Genomic DNA, 14,507 nt, shown 5'->3' on the forward strand with positions numbered 1-14,507 from the left:
CGCCAGGTCAAGTTTTGTCAAAATGTGTTCCGATAGACTTGGAATCGAGACGATCGAGAGTGCGTATTGATGTGTGTGTGTGTGCGTGTGCGTGTGTGTGTGTGTGTGTGTGTGTGTGTGTGTTCGTGTGTGTGTGTGTGTGTGTGTTTGCGTGTTTGTTCGTGTGTGTGTGTTTGCGTGTGTGTGTGTATGTGTGTGTGTGTGTGTGTGTGTGTGTGTAATTGTGTGCGTGTGTGTTTGTCAGTGTGTGTGTGTGTGTGTGTGTGTGTGTGTATGCGCGCGTGTGTGCGTGAGTGTTAGTGTATATATATATATATATATATATATGTGTGTGTGTGTGTATGTGTGTGTGTGTGTGTGTGTGTGTGTGTGTGTGTGTGTCTGTCTGTCTGTCTGTCTGTTTGTCTGTCTGTATTGCTCGGAGGAGCTCTGCTGAAAAGAAACAAGTCGCGTGAAGCGATAATATATAAACACAAGGACAATCTGTCGGCCTGAAACTAATATAAATCATCAACACTGAAAAACAGTCATCATCGAGACTTACAATTACATGTGTAAGTAAGGCTTGGTTAGCCAAACCCGAAGACCGAGACCGATTGCGCTCGAATTTATAATTAGTATCTGATTTGCACAAACCGATTTTTGTCATTTTAGAGTTGACAAGCATAACATATATCTATATATTTTTGGATTCAGGAATTGATAAGGAGTGCAATGCAATCATGTTTAAATGTGTTTGTTACAAATCGACTTACTTACATTATTAATGAGCAAACTAATGAATTAATTTGTTTGTGCCGCCTCAACTTTCACTAGAATCCGAGAAAAAAAACCCAGAGAAAAAACCGTCCGGGATTAGCATCTGGAAGAATGTGTATGTAAAGACTCATCACCCTTTTTATCTCGATTCCCGGATTTAATGTAAATGTAAAAAGTAAAATGTTTACGGACTGAACACATAATTAGTTCTGTTTGAGACACTCAGTAGATCTTGGAATTGTTTTTCACAGTGAAGGGGGCATGGGTCAGATATATTATCGTGTCTAACTGGCTAATAAGGCGCAAACGCGCATCGTATCGAGTTACTTTCCCCGATCGGCATAGGCTGCGCGTGCTTGCCTTTCGCATAAATTTAGCTCCCATGAGGAGCTCCCATCATGGGGCAAATTTGTCAGAAGATAAAGAGTTATCACGATGGTGGAAGAAGACGCGGGAGGGGTGGTGGTGTGGGGGAAGGGGGCTTTGAGAAGGAGGGGTGGGGGAGGGGGAGTGGGATACAATTTCCAAGTGAGCGAGAATTGTTTTCAACTAATTAACCACCAGGGAATTGGTCTAACGATCTTTTGTGATAGCTCATGGTTTTGTGTCTGAATGGTCCTGAGAGAGAGAGAGAGAGAGAGAGAGAGAGAGAGAGAGAGAGAGAGAGAGAGAGAGAGAGAGAGAGAGAGAGAGAGAGAGAGAGAGAGGGAGTCGGAGAAAGAGAGGGGGAGAGAGAGAGAGGGGGAGAGAGAGAGAGCGAGAGGGAGAGAGAGAGAGAGGGGGGGGAACTCAGAGAGAGAGAGAGAGAGAGAGAGAGAGAGGGGGAGAGAGAGAGCGAGAGGGAGAGAGAGAGAGAGAGGGGGGGAACTCAGAGAGAGAGAGTGTCACGATCGGGTGACAGAGACCAAGAAAGTGTCACTCAGTGGAGTGCCTGTTCTTGGTCGGTTATGATAGAAAGCGCCTGTGCGTGATATTGGACACAGCAGAGTTTGCTGACAGTGCTCTACGAGCACGGATGTTTTGAAACGCACGAGCTTCACAGTGCGGGTTTCTGCTGTCATAGAGCTGACAGGTTTTTCGCTGACAGCGCACACGGGATTTTCAGGGATTGAGTTTCTCGTCTCTTTTTCTGCTTGGGGAGGCAAAATTGTGTATAGCTGGACTGGTTTGGTGACAAGGTCAGTCACGTGTATTTGGCTAGGTGGTCTGTCAGAGACTCAAGGACGGCGCACTTGACACCCAGCGGCAGAAGGGGAAGGATCTAATACACAGTTTCTAGAGTATGATGGTTTTTCACCGAGTATTGTATTCGGCACTCTAGGGGAGCTTCCACCGGTTATTTCCTTCACACTGCCACATATTTTTGCTGAGGACAAGTCGTCAACATTCCTTCGTCGGCGATGGCTTTCGCATAAGGATTCGACAAGGGGTTCTGGAGGTTTTTGGTCACTGTTGACGAACAGAGGCTGTTCCAGGGAGGAGGCGGACTTTGCTTCCATTGAGAGTTACAATCATAGGCTTTTGAGGTAATAAATCATTATTTAACGCTGTTGATGAGTCTGTGTTGTGGAATGAAATACTCTCTGTTGTTCTTTCCAGGTTAGCGCATAATTTACTCTCTGTGACGCTAAAATACTAATCTGTATATGGTTTTTGCAGATAGGGAGAGAAGGACGGAAAATGGCTGTTTTGTTGTTGTAAAAAGTCAGTTTTGTGCAGGCCCACGTGCTCGATGAGATATTTAAAGATGACATGTTTTAAGGTGGTGGGTGAGGGGTAGCTGACATGTTTAGTGCACCGATGCTTTCTGTTTGCAGCCTTCGTTCGTTCGATCCGATTCGTTCGTTACATTCCTGTAACATCTGCACGGCTGACTCTGGCGGGAACTGTTGCACGTTGAAGCTACGCTAACCAGGAGACCGGCTAACCAGGAGACCGGCTAACCAGCGGACCGGCTAACCAGCGAACCGGCTAACCAGCGGACCGACTAACCAGCATACCGGCTAAGCAGCAGCAGCAGAGATAAAGCTAAGTGCACCATGTCGTACGCACCCCGTTGACCACCGTTGTCTTTTCGTATCTATGATTTCATTGGAGTAGTGACAACGTGGGGTGTGAGACACCTGCACGAACTAGAGCTTTTCGAACAGAACATTCTCATTTAACTATATTTACACGGGTTCAGCGTGTTCCTATAATTTTCTACATACTACTGGCATTTTGTCAGTGAACACTGGTTTTTTACGTGTTGAGAACGTAAAAGGAACATATTTTGAGTGAAGGCTCGAGGGAGGTGGAGAGTTTATACATAAACAGGCGTCTGAAACTTATACTTTTGTTGACTCTATTTAATTGTATGCCTGCGAGAGTGGATCGTGGTGTGGTTAGTTAATTAGTAGTAATTAACCGGTTCATAATCACCTTGAGTGATATATTGAAACGTGACACATGGGGGCCAAGCCGGGATTTACTCAGTTAATTTCCAACTGATAAAGACCCACCAATTAAGGATAACTAAGAGCAGATAATCTCGTCAGTGCTCGACTTATTTTCTGCTTGGTGCTACCCTTTTTTGTATAGTTTTGATCATATACCACACCTTAAGCGATTCACATCTTGCAGGAAATGTAAATTGTAATTTGTGAGTTATTGTATGCGCTAACTGTGATTACTACCCTTTCCTTTGTTTGTGAATCTTTGTTGTTGTACGTTCAGAGTTTTCCGTTGCAGAGAGCTGAGCGGGGTTAGCGGATTTGTTATTCGTTTTACTCAGTTTTCTCTACATTGTTGTTTCGCATTCTGTAACAGGTTACATTTCTACCGTCTTGTTTTACTTGGATTTTTCTCCATATTTTGACTTTGTTGGAATTTTGGGGGGGAAGGGTCCGAGGACTTCTGTCCTAACCAAGGCTGTGGGAGACACTCTGTTTCACCGCAAAAAGCAGCCGTTAAAGTAGGCCACGGCTGTGGGAAACACTTTGTTTCACCGCAAAAAGCAGCCATAAAGTAGGCTACGCGATTTGTTCTACACCGTTTGGATTTTTCTTCTGCATTTTCTGGTTGCTGGATTTTTGTATCCATCGCTTTCATCACCGCGTATTCTAGCTATAGCTGCGTTAGACTTACTTTTGTGATAAAGCTTTGCTAAACTAACCATGGCTACAGGGGGATCTCCTACGAAGAGATTAACTTTTGAGACTCCTGGTAGCGAGGAACAGACAGAGCGAGACGCACGCGTTAGAGCGCGTAGTTTGCTTAAGCGCAAGGAGTTAGAACGTAAGGAAGACATAGAGCGACAGACGAGGAAAGAAGAGCTTGACAGACAAGAACGACAGGCCGAACGTGAGAGACAGGAACGACAAGACGAACGTGACAGACAAGAACGGAAAGAGAAAGATGAACGAGACAGACAAGAAAGGGAACGACAGGCCGAACGACAGGCCGAACGTGACCGACAGGAAAAGAAAGACGAACTTGAGAGACAAGAACGACAGGCCGAACGTGACCGACAGGAAAAGAAAGACGAACTTGAGAGACAAGAACGACAGGCCGAACGTGACAGACAGGAACGGAAAGAGAAAGAGCAGGCGGATCGCGATCTCCAGCTAGAACTAGCTAAGCTACAGGCAGAGAAGGGTACGCTTACTCAGGCTAGCGCGCCGACGTTTGTTGCCGACCGTACGAGACTGCCGACGTTCGACGATGACAAGGACGAGCTCGACGACTTTTTACGCCGGTTTGAGCGCATTGCATCTGACCAGAAGTGGGAAGAGGCCACGTGGGCTAGCCGCCTTAGCACCTGCTTGAAAGGACGCGCATTGCAGCTCTACAACGCTTTGGAGGACGACGAGGCGAGAGACTATCAGGCACTTAAGAAGGCGTTACTCCAGCGCTTTAACCTGACTGCTGAAGCCTACAGACGACGTCTGCGTAACAGCAAGAGACTGAGCGGCGAGCTGAGTCATCAGTTTGTGGCACGCCTTAACCTCTACCTGCGGCGCTGGGTGGAGATGGCCGAAAAGGACTGGACCGTCAACGACCTTGCCGACCTCATAGTCATGGAACAACTGATGTCCAGCCTGCGACCTGAGGTGGTGACCTTCGTGCAGGAGCACCAGCCAAAGACTACTCAGGAGGCAGCCGACTGGATCAGAGTGCACGAGGACGCCCAGGCGATCTCCGGAAAATCTTCAGGCTCACGGCCGGGAAAATCGGGAAATTCGGGTTCTTCAGGACCCAAGGACGGGAAGGACGATCAGGGACACAAAGGATCAAGTTCCAGAACTGACATCCAGTGTTACTACTGCAACAAGCGGGGCCACGTGAAGAAGGACTGCCACAAGAGACAGGCTGACCAGAAGGGCGTTCACTTCGTTGGCAGCGAGGAGTTAAGGGACGTCACGAGCTCATGCACCATTCCACAACTCTGCGTTCCGTGCTCCAGGAAACATTTCCAGCCCCACTGCAACGTCTACGTTAACGGAGTGAAGGGCGAAGGTCTGCGGGACACAGGGGCAGACATGATAGTGGTTCGGGCGAGTCTAGTACCAGCTATGGCCTACACAGGAGACAGCATCAGGGTGAGAATGGCCGAGGCATCTCACGCGTACGACTTGAACACGGCAGTGATCAAGGTCGTAACCCCGTTGTTCACGGGGACCATTGTGGCCGTCGTCATGGACGATCCTCCATGCGACCTGCTCATTGGAAACCGGGTTCAGTTTGTGGACGGCGTCACCAGGGAGGTTCCCGTTTATCGGTCTCCCGACGTCATTTCAGTGCTCACGCGGGCACAGGCGGAGCGAGAGGACAAACCTCTCAAACCCCTACCTGCTGCACGAGCTGCCCTGGGGAACGTGACCCCCGCGCTTCTCGCGAAGGCTCAGGATTCTGACCCGACCTTAGCTACTCCTCGGGAGCACGCGAAGTCGGGGAAGGTGAAGCTGAGCGGGAAGCATGGGAGGTCAAGGTTCCTCAGGGACAAGAAGTTGCTCTACCGTGAGTTCAGCAACCAAGAAGGTACATTCAAACAGGTTGTCGTGCCTCGCGAGTTTCGCGAGGGTGTCATGGCAACGGCACACGACTCGATTCTGGGAGGTCATCTTGGTACCAAGAAGACCACGGATCGTGTCTGGCGCCACTTTTACTGGCCAGGCATCTGCACGGATGTCCGACGTTTCTGTGCGTCCTGCGATAAGTGCCAGAAGGTGGTTGCCAAAGGAAGGGTGAGGAAGGTCCCCTTAGAGAAGATGCCGCTCATCGACGAACCCTTTCGTCGGGTGGCAGTGGACATCATCGGGCCCATCTTGCCTGCGTCTGAGGACGGAAACAGATACATTTTGACCATGGTGGACTACGCTACTCGATACCCAGAGGCGATCCCTCTGAAATCGATTGAAGCCACGCGAGTAGCTGAGGCTCTGGTTACTATGTGGTCCCGGCTGGGAATTCCATCAGAGGTACTCACCGACAGAGGCACGCAGTTCACGGGAGGAGTGATGGCGGAGGCAGCACGACTGCTATCACTGGAGCAGCACTTCACCACTCCTTACCATGCTCAGTGCAACGGACTGGTGGAAAGGTTCAATGGCACCTTGAAGACCATGCTGAGGAAACTAGCTCAGGAGAAACCACGCACGTGGGACAGGTACATCCCAGCATTGCTTTTTGCATACCGCGAGGTTCCTCAGGAGAGCTTGGGCTTTTCCCCATTTGAGTTGTTGTACGGCAGACAGGTACGCGGTCCCATGGCTATCCTGCGTCAGGCTTGGACGGACGAAGAAGCTGACGAGGAGGTGCAGACGACAGCGACCTACATTGTAGAACTCAGGAACAGGATTGAAGAGACCTGCAAACTGGCTCAAGAGAACCTGGGGAGAGCAGCACAGCGTTACGCGCGAGGATTCGACCGCAAGGCACGGCCGCGCAGCTTCAAGATTGGAGAACGGGTGTTGCTACTTCTACCTGTCAAACACAACAAGCTACAACTGCAGTGGCAAGGACCTTTTGAGGTGACAGCGAGGGTGGGCCAGAACGACTACAGGATCATGATGCACGGGAAAGCACGCCTGTACCATGCCAACCTGCTGCGCGCCTACATAGAGAGGACAGCCTACGGGGAGAAGAACAAAGACCAGAAGAACAAAGACAAGAAGACAGAGAAGGTTGCAGTCATCAGGGGTGAAACGAGGGGTTGCTCGTTCTTGAGGACGACCTTTCTGTCTGGAAACAGACCATCAACCTCTGCAATATCTTCAGGTTGCAAGGTTGGCAAACGCCAGACTTATGCGCTGGGCGTTGATCCTCCAACCGTACCAATTCACGGTACGCGTCATTCCAATGTTGGAGCTGACTTTCTCTCTCGGGCTGTAGAGGAGAACATGACTGTGAGCGAAACCGAGGTTTCGTCTTGAAGAGGGGAGGTGTGTCACGATCGGGTGACAGAGACCAAGAAAGTGTCACTCAGTGGAGTGCCTGTTCTTGGTCGGTTATGATAGAAAGCGCCTGTGCGTGATATTGGACACAGCAGAGTTTGCTGACAGTGCTCTACGAGCACGGATGTTTTGAAACGCACGAGCTTCACAGTGCGGGTTTCTGCTGTCATAGAGCTGACAGGTTTTTCGCTGACAGCGCACACGGGATTTTCAGGGATTGAGTTTCTCGTCTCTTTTTCTGCTTGGGGAGGCAAAATTGTGTATAGCTGGACTGGTTTGGTGACAAGGTCAGTCACGTGTATTTGGCTAGGTGGTCTGTCAGAGACTCAAGGACGGCGCACTTGACACCCAGCGGCAGAAGGGGAAGGATCTAATACACAGTTTCTAGAGTATGATGGTTTTTCACCGAGTATTGTATTCGGCACTCTAGGGGAGCTTCCACCGGTTATTTCCTTCACACTGCCACATATTTTGCTGAGGACAAGTCGTCAACATTCCTTCGTCGGCGATGGTTTTCGCATAAGGATTCGACAAGGGGTTCTGGAGGTTTTTGGTCACTGTTGACGAACAGAGGCTGTTCCAGGGAGGAGGCGGACTTTGCTTCCATTGAGAGTTACAATCATAGGCTTTTGAGGTAATAAATCATTATTTAACGCTGTTGATGAGTCTGTGTTGTGGAATGAAATACTCTCTGTTGTTCTTTCCAGGTTAGCGCATAATTTACTCTCTGTGACGCTAAAATACTAATCTGTATATGGTTTTTGCAGATAGGGAGAGAAGGACGGAAAATGGCTGTTTTGTTGTTGTAAAAAGTCAGTTTTGTGCAGGCCCACGTGCTCGATGAGATATTTAAAGATGACATGTTTTAAGGTGGTGGGTGAGGGGTAGCTGACATGTTTAGTGCACCGATGCTTTCTGTTTGCAGCCTTCGTTCGTTCGATCCGATTCGTTCGTTACATTCCTGTAACATCTGCACGGCTGACTCTGGCGGGAACTGTTGCACGTTGAAGCTACGCTAACCAGGAGACCGGCTAACCAGGAGACCGGCTAACCAGCGGACCGGCTAACCAGCGAACCGGCTAACCAGCGGACCGACTAACCAGCATACCGGCTAAGCAGCAGCAGCAGAGATAAAGCTAAGTGCACCATGTCGTACGCACCCCGTTGACCACCGTTGTCTTTTCGTATCTATGATTTCATTGGAGTAGTGACAACGTGGGGTGTGAGACACCTGCACGAACTAGAGCTTTTCGAACAGAACATTCTCATTTAACTATATTTACACGGGTTCAGCGTGTTCCTATAATTTTCTACATACTACTGGCATTTTGTCAGTGAACACTGGTTTTTTACGTGTTGAGAACGTAAAAGGAACATATTTTGAGTGAAGGCTCGAGGGAGGTGGAGAGTTTATACATAAACAGGCGTCTGAAACTTATACTTTTGTTGACTCTATTTAATTGTATGCCTGCGAGAGTGGATCGTGGTGTGGTTAGTTAATTAGTAGTAATTAACCGGTTCATAATCACCTTGAGTGATATATTGAAACGTGACAGAGAGAGACAGAGAGACAGAGAGGGGGGTAGAGAGAGAGCTAGAGAGGGGGAGAGAGAGAGCGAGAGGGAGAGATAGAGCGAGAGAGGGAGAGAGAGAGAGAAAGGGAGAGAGAGAGAGAGAGAGGGGGGGACTCGGAGGGAGGGAGAGGAGAGAGAGACAGGGGGGGAGAGAGAGAGAGAGAGAGAGAGAGAGAGAGAGATAGAAAGAGAGAGAGAGAGAGAGAGAGAAAGAGAGAGAGAGAGAGAGAGAGAGAGAGAGAGAGAGAGAGAGAGAGAGAGAGAGAGAGAGAGAGAGAGAGAGAGAGAGAGAGAGAGAGAGAGAGAGCGGGCATGTTCGGCGATGTGGATCTCAGTCGAATTCCCTCGTTACAATCGTTGATAAAAGTGCCGAGGAAAAACTGATTAGGCCAACAACAAAAAATAGGTCTGTTTACGGTAACATAGGCCAAAAAATAGGGTCGGTAGGTCGGGAATTTTTTTTTTCTTCCCAAAAAAACATCATTATCTTTACGTTATTTTGCAAATGCCAAATGCCAAAAAAAAGTCTAGGGTCACGCGAAAAAAATAGGGTCGGTCGGGTTACCGTAAACAAACTATTTTTTTTTGGCCTTAGACTCAGTTTAGCGTATTCCACACCTCAGGATTACAATAAACAATAAGCTAATGACACCACCCCCCCCCCCCCCCCCCGGTACCAAAGTGAGACACACACCATAAGGCAGCTATCACAGACTGAAGGGGTTGTGTGACTTGCGCAGGTAAACGAACATCCTCATGACGACAGAAGAGCGTATACAGCCCTCAGCCTCTGTTTGTGTGAAGAAGGTGTCAAACAACACGCTGTCGTTCACGGGTAAACTGTGTGAATCGAGCGCGTCTGGTGCAATGTGTCGTGTCTGTAATGATTCCCTGTGACTAAGTTCAGCTGGTTGCTTTAATTTCTTCTGATTTTTTTCTTTCGCGTCTCCGGCCCTCATGTGATGACAACAGTGATGGTAGTATGTACCGCTGATATAGTCCGTTAGTTTTCATCGGTGTGTCTAAAACACGCGGGGACACGCGGGGACACACGGGGACGGTGAATTAGCCCGCCGGGACGTTATATAATAACATTCTGACTATCCTTTATGTGTTTAGTAAAAAAAAATTATTTTTTTATTAACTTATTTTTTTTTTTTTCCTTTTCTTTTTTTCAGAATGTTTTAAAATAACGTCCCCGCGTGCTATTTCACCGTCCCCGCGTGTAACTGTCCCCGCGTGTCCCCGCGTGTCCCCGCATGTTCCCGCGTGCAGTTAAACTGTCCCCGCGTGTCCCCGCGTGTCCCCGCGTGTTTTAGACTGTGTCTAAATCACGCGGGGACACGCGGGGACACACGGGGACACACGGGGACACACGGGGACAGTGAATTAGCACGCCGGGACGTTATATAATAACATTCTGACTATCGTTTATGTATTTATTAAAAAAAATGAAAAAAATTATTAACTTATTGGGTTTTTTTCGTTTTTTTTTCCAGAATGTTATAAAATAACGTCCCCGCATGCTATTTCACCGTCCCCGCGTGTCCCCGCTTGCAGTTAAACTGTCCCCGCGTGTCCCCGCGTGTCCCCGCGTGTTTTAGACACAGGGGTGTCCAAAACACGCGGGGACACGCGGAGACACGCGGGGACACACAGGGACACACGGGGACGTTGAATTAGCACGCCGGGACTTTATGTAATAACACATTCTGACTATCCTTTATGTATTTATTAAAAAAAATTAAAAAAAAAATTAACTTATTTATTTATTAATTTTTTTTTTCTCCCAGAATGTTATAAAATAACGTCCCCGCGTGCTATTTCACCGTCCCCGCGTGTCCCCGCGTGCAGTTAAACTGTCCCCGCGTGTCCCCGCGTGTCTCCGCGTGTCCCCGCGTGTCCCCGCGTGTTTTAGACACAGGGGGTACACGTCTAAAACACGCGGGGACACGCGGGGACACACGGGGACACACGGGGACACACGGGGACGGTGAATTAGCACGCCAGGACGTTATATAATAACATTCTGACTATCCTTTATGTATTTATTAAAAAAATTTTTTTTTTATTAACTTATTTATTTATTATTATTATTTTTTTTTCTTTTCAGAATGTTATAAAATAACGTCCCCGCGTGCTATTTCACCGTCCCCGCGTGTCCCCGCGTGCAGTTAAACTGTCCCCGCGTGTTTTAGACTGTGTGGATGGAAAGGAGAACAAATTAAGTGGAGGAGGGGCGGAAGTAGAGGGAATTGGCGTTTACAGGGTTACTCGATTAAAATTTGGATCCATTCTTCAAGCCGGTCAGATTTTCATTAAAACCAGTCTCATATCAGTAAAGAGAATCATATGCTGGCCATTGACGCCCGGTACCCCATAATCAAACCACCAGATGTTTCACCGCCGCGTATCCTAGAATATTATTTGTTTCAACGTACACGAAGCACAACTCGGAGAGCGCAATGTGGAGCCGGCGAAACAACTTCGACACAGCCTGAGACACAAGTGACACTCAGTTGGTCACTCACTGCATTCCGACCTGTACCCCGTCGCCTCGACTACGTCTTGCCATTAGACCCGTGATGGGTGGGTGGGGGGGGGGGGGGGGGAGAGAGAGAGAGAGAGAGAGAGAGAGAGAGAGAGAGAGAGAGAGAGAGAGGCTGACGATGTACATTTTTTTCTCATTTGGTCACATGTGGACACTGTCAGGTTTTTACACACAGTACAAACACCCTTTCGTATGACGGCTTACTAGTGCCAAAACCTAGGGTTACCATTTTCACGTAAAAATTAGTAATTAACAATGTTAATTACTAATTTTCATTTTTGCATCGTTTTCGGTCACAGTAGTCGGACACTGAGGGGCTTCAACGTCCTGCAAACATCACTCTCACACTATTTCTGAAATATCTTTTAATAGGAGGCCTTGTCGAGCAAGTTATCCGACGGGAAGATGCATGTCACAGTTTTCTGCAATAGCGCTTTACTTAACGTTGTTTTGGGTATCTTAGAAAAGAATAATCTACCCCGAAAACTTTCGAATCGAAGCTGTTCGTAGCAGACGGACTTTTGATCGGCTGTGGTCTCACACTTTCACAGATATCTTTCAATATAATTCGCAGTCGTTTGTTACATTTTAGATTCAGAGGTACACAATTACATGCTATTGCAGATACAGCGAGTCACATTGAAATCACAAACTGACAACGAAATTGTGAAGAAAAGGAAAGTGTGTGACACGGGTTCACGATGGCTTAGGGGTAAAATAAACCACGAAATCTGGTGTGTGGTTTACGCGAGCTAAATAGCCATTAAAACGAACTGTGTCATTTAATGCTGTTAAATGCTTTTGCAAGTGTGTTCCATAAGGTTAGAACTGCTTTTTGTGTGAGAAGATTTAAATCGTTCTGTAAACCATTTGAGGCAGACTGGGCCTTTAATCCAACTCAAGCACAAGTTTCATCCCATTTTCATACTTGACTGACACTGACCTAAAATCTGTTGTTACGTTTCCATAATAATAATAATAATAATAATAATACGAATATTTATAACGCGCACATATCTCACCAACAGGCGACTCAAGGCGCACATACACTCATTCACACACACGGAGACTTAAAGTCACCAACACACACACCATCAACCATTAAAATATGTATAGTTATTCAGGGTGGGATGGGGTGGGCAGTGTAGAATGCATGGATTATGTGGAAAAAAGGAATGTCTTGAGTGCAGATTTGAATGATTCGAGGGACTGTTGTTGACGGAGGGGGAGAGGTAGTGTGTTCCATTGGCTAGGTGCTTGGAAAGAAAGTTTACATTGGTACAGCGGCATGGAATCTAGAGTTAAAGGAACAGTCCTTCTAATAAAAACATTTCTGCTTTCAAATGGGATAAGAATAATTCACTAATTCGCCTGACGCCAACCAAACATCAACAACTTTTCTGCTTCACACTGGGAATATTTGATGAATTAATTTTACAGATTGCATATCTGGTGTCTGATAACAATTTAATTCAAAAACAAAAATAATAACAAAATTTCACTCAAAACAGGGTGCACCAGGACTGTTGATATTTGATGTGTCCAAGTATCCTGGTCTTATCCTCTGAGTCAAGACTGGCCAGATCTGAGATGATTGGTGAGTAGGGAAATCATTTACGCGGGAAGGGTTGTGCCTTTGAAACCCCCCGTAATGTTCACTTTAATTTCAGCCTCCTGGTATGACGGCTTACTGGTGCCAAAACCTAGGGTTACCATTTTCACGTGAAAATTAGTAATTGACAGTGTTAATTACTAATTTTCTTTTTTTCCTCGTTTTCGGTCACAGTAGTCGGACTTTAAGAGTCTGCACTGAGAGGCTTCAACGTCCGGCAAACATCACTCTCACACTATTACGTTGTTTTGGGTATCTCAGAAAAGAATAATCGACCCTGAAAACTTTCGAATCGAAGCTGTTCGTAGCAGACGGACTTTTGATCGGCTGTGGTCTCACACTTTCACATATATCTTTCAATATAATTCCTTATTCGACAAGTTGTCGGGCAGACAGCCGTACCTCATAATATTTGTTTCCACTACCACACTCATAAATTTGCTTTGTAGTGTATTAGTGAAGAGAAAAATGGGCAGATATCCTCTGATTATGTTCTTACGCGCCTGAGACTTTTGAACATAATTATCAACAGGGAAACGAACATGCGCTTCTTAGGTGAGTCTACATCATCCCATCAGTAGACGCGGCGCGCATGCCACAGTATGTGTGTGTGTGTGTGTGAGACTACTTCCGAGCTTGAAGCGCAGGGGAGAAGACTCTACTCAGAACCTTTTTTTTGGTAAGAATGTACGAGTTAGTCCCCTTAGAGCCGGCGTGCACTCACTCACTCGAAACAAAGAAGCAAACAGAACACGATGCGACTCGGAACAGAATACATTTTTATTTTTTATTTGAACAAGTTAGGAACTCTTACACCAGCATGCAATCTAAAGTAATATTGATGGTGGGGGTTAAAAATCAAAGCGGTACATGTACACTTGACAGTTTGAAGCAACTAATATAATTATATGCAGTCCAATATGGTGCCGTCAGTATCGGCGGCTTTTGCAGACTGCCACTGACTGACCAATTTCATCGGGCCCTTGGTTTCTGGCCGCATGGAGGAATCCTGTTGTGAGTTTCTTGGCTATGAAAGTCGTACGAAAGAAAAGCATTGAATGAATATGGAAAGTAAAAAAAAAAGAATGAATGGGTTTTTTTTTTTATCGCTACCGCTACTAGGTTATTTGTGAATTGTCACTAAAAGTTATGGATCATGTCGTTCATGTGTGTGTGTGTGTGTGTGTGTGTGTGTGTGTATGGCACCCCTACCGTAGGTGTATCATAGTCGCCGTTGACCATGGAACAAAGACGGCGCTAACGCCAACTTACTTTTCCTACCCGTCGAAGATCTGGAAAGGGAAACAGATCGTTTAGGATTTGATTTTTTAAGTAGTTTCCAAGAACATGCATTGGTGGTGATCAAAGTTCGACCAGCAACTACACCTCGATCGGTACACTAAAAAAAAACACACCCCACCGGTGCAGGTAAAGGGTCGAATAGGCAGAGCGTTCAAGTTCTGGTGAACATTTAATATCTCTGTTTGACAAACATACGGAACAGATGCCTGACTGGGAGAAAGACACTAACATATTATAATGGGAAAAGGTTCGAAAGAAGGGGCTTTTGATGGTAA

Source organism: Littorina saxatilis, linkage group LG5 (assembly GCF_037325665.1).
Source record: "Littorina saxatilis isolate snail1 linkage group LG5, US_GU_Lsax_2.0, whole genome shotgun sequence".
Lineage (NCBI taxonomy): Eukaryota > Metazoa > Mollusca > Gastropoda > Littorinimorpha > Littorinidae > Littorina > Littorina saxatilis.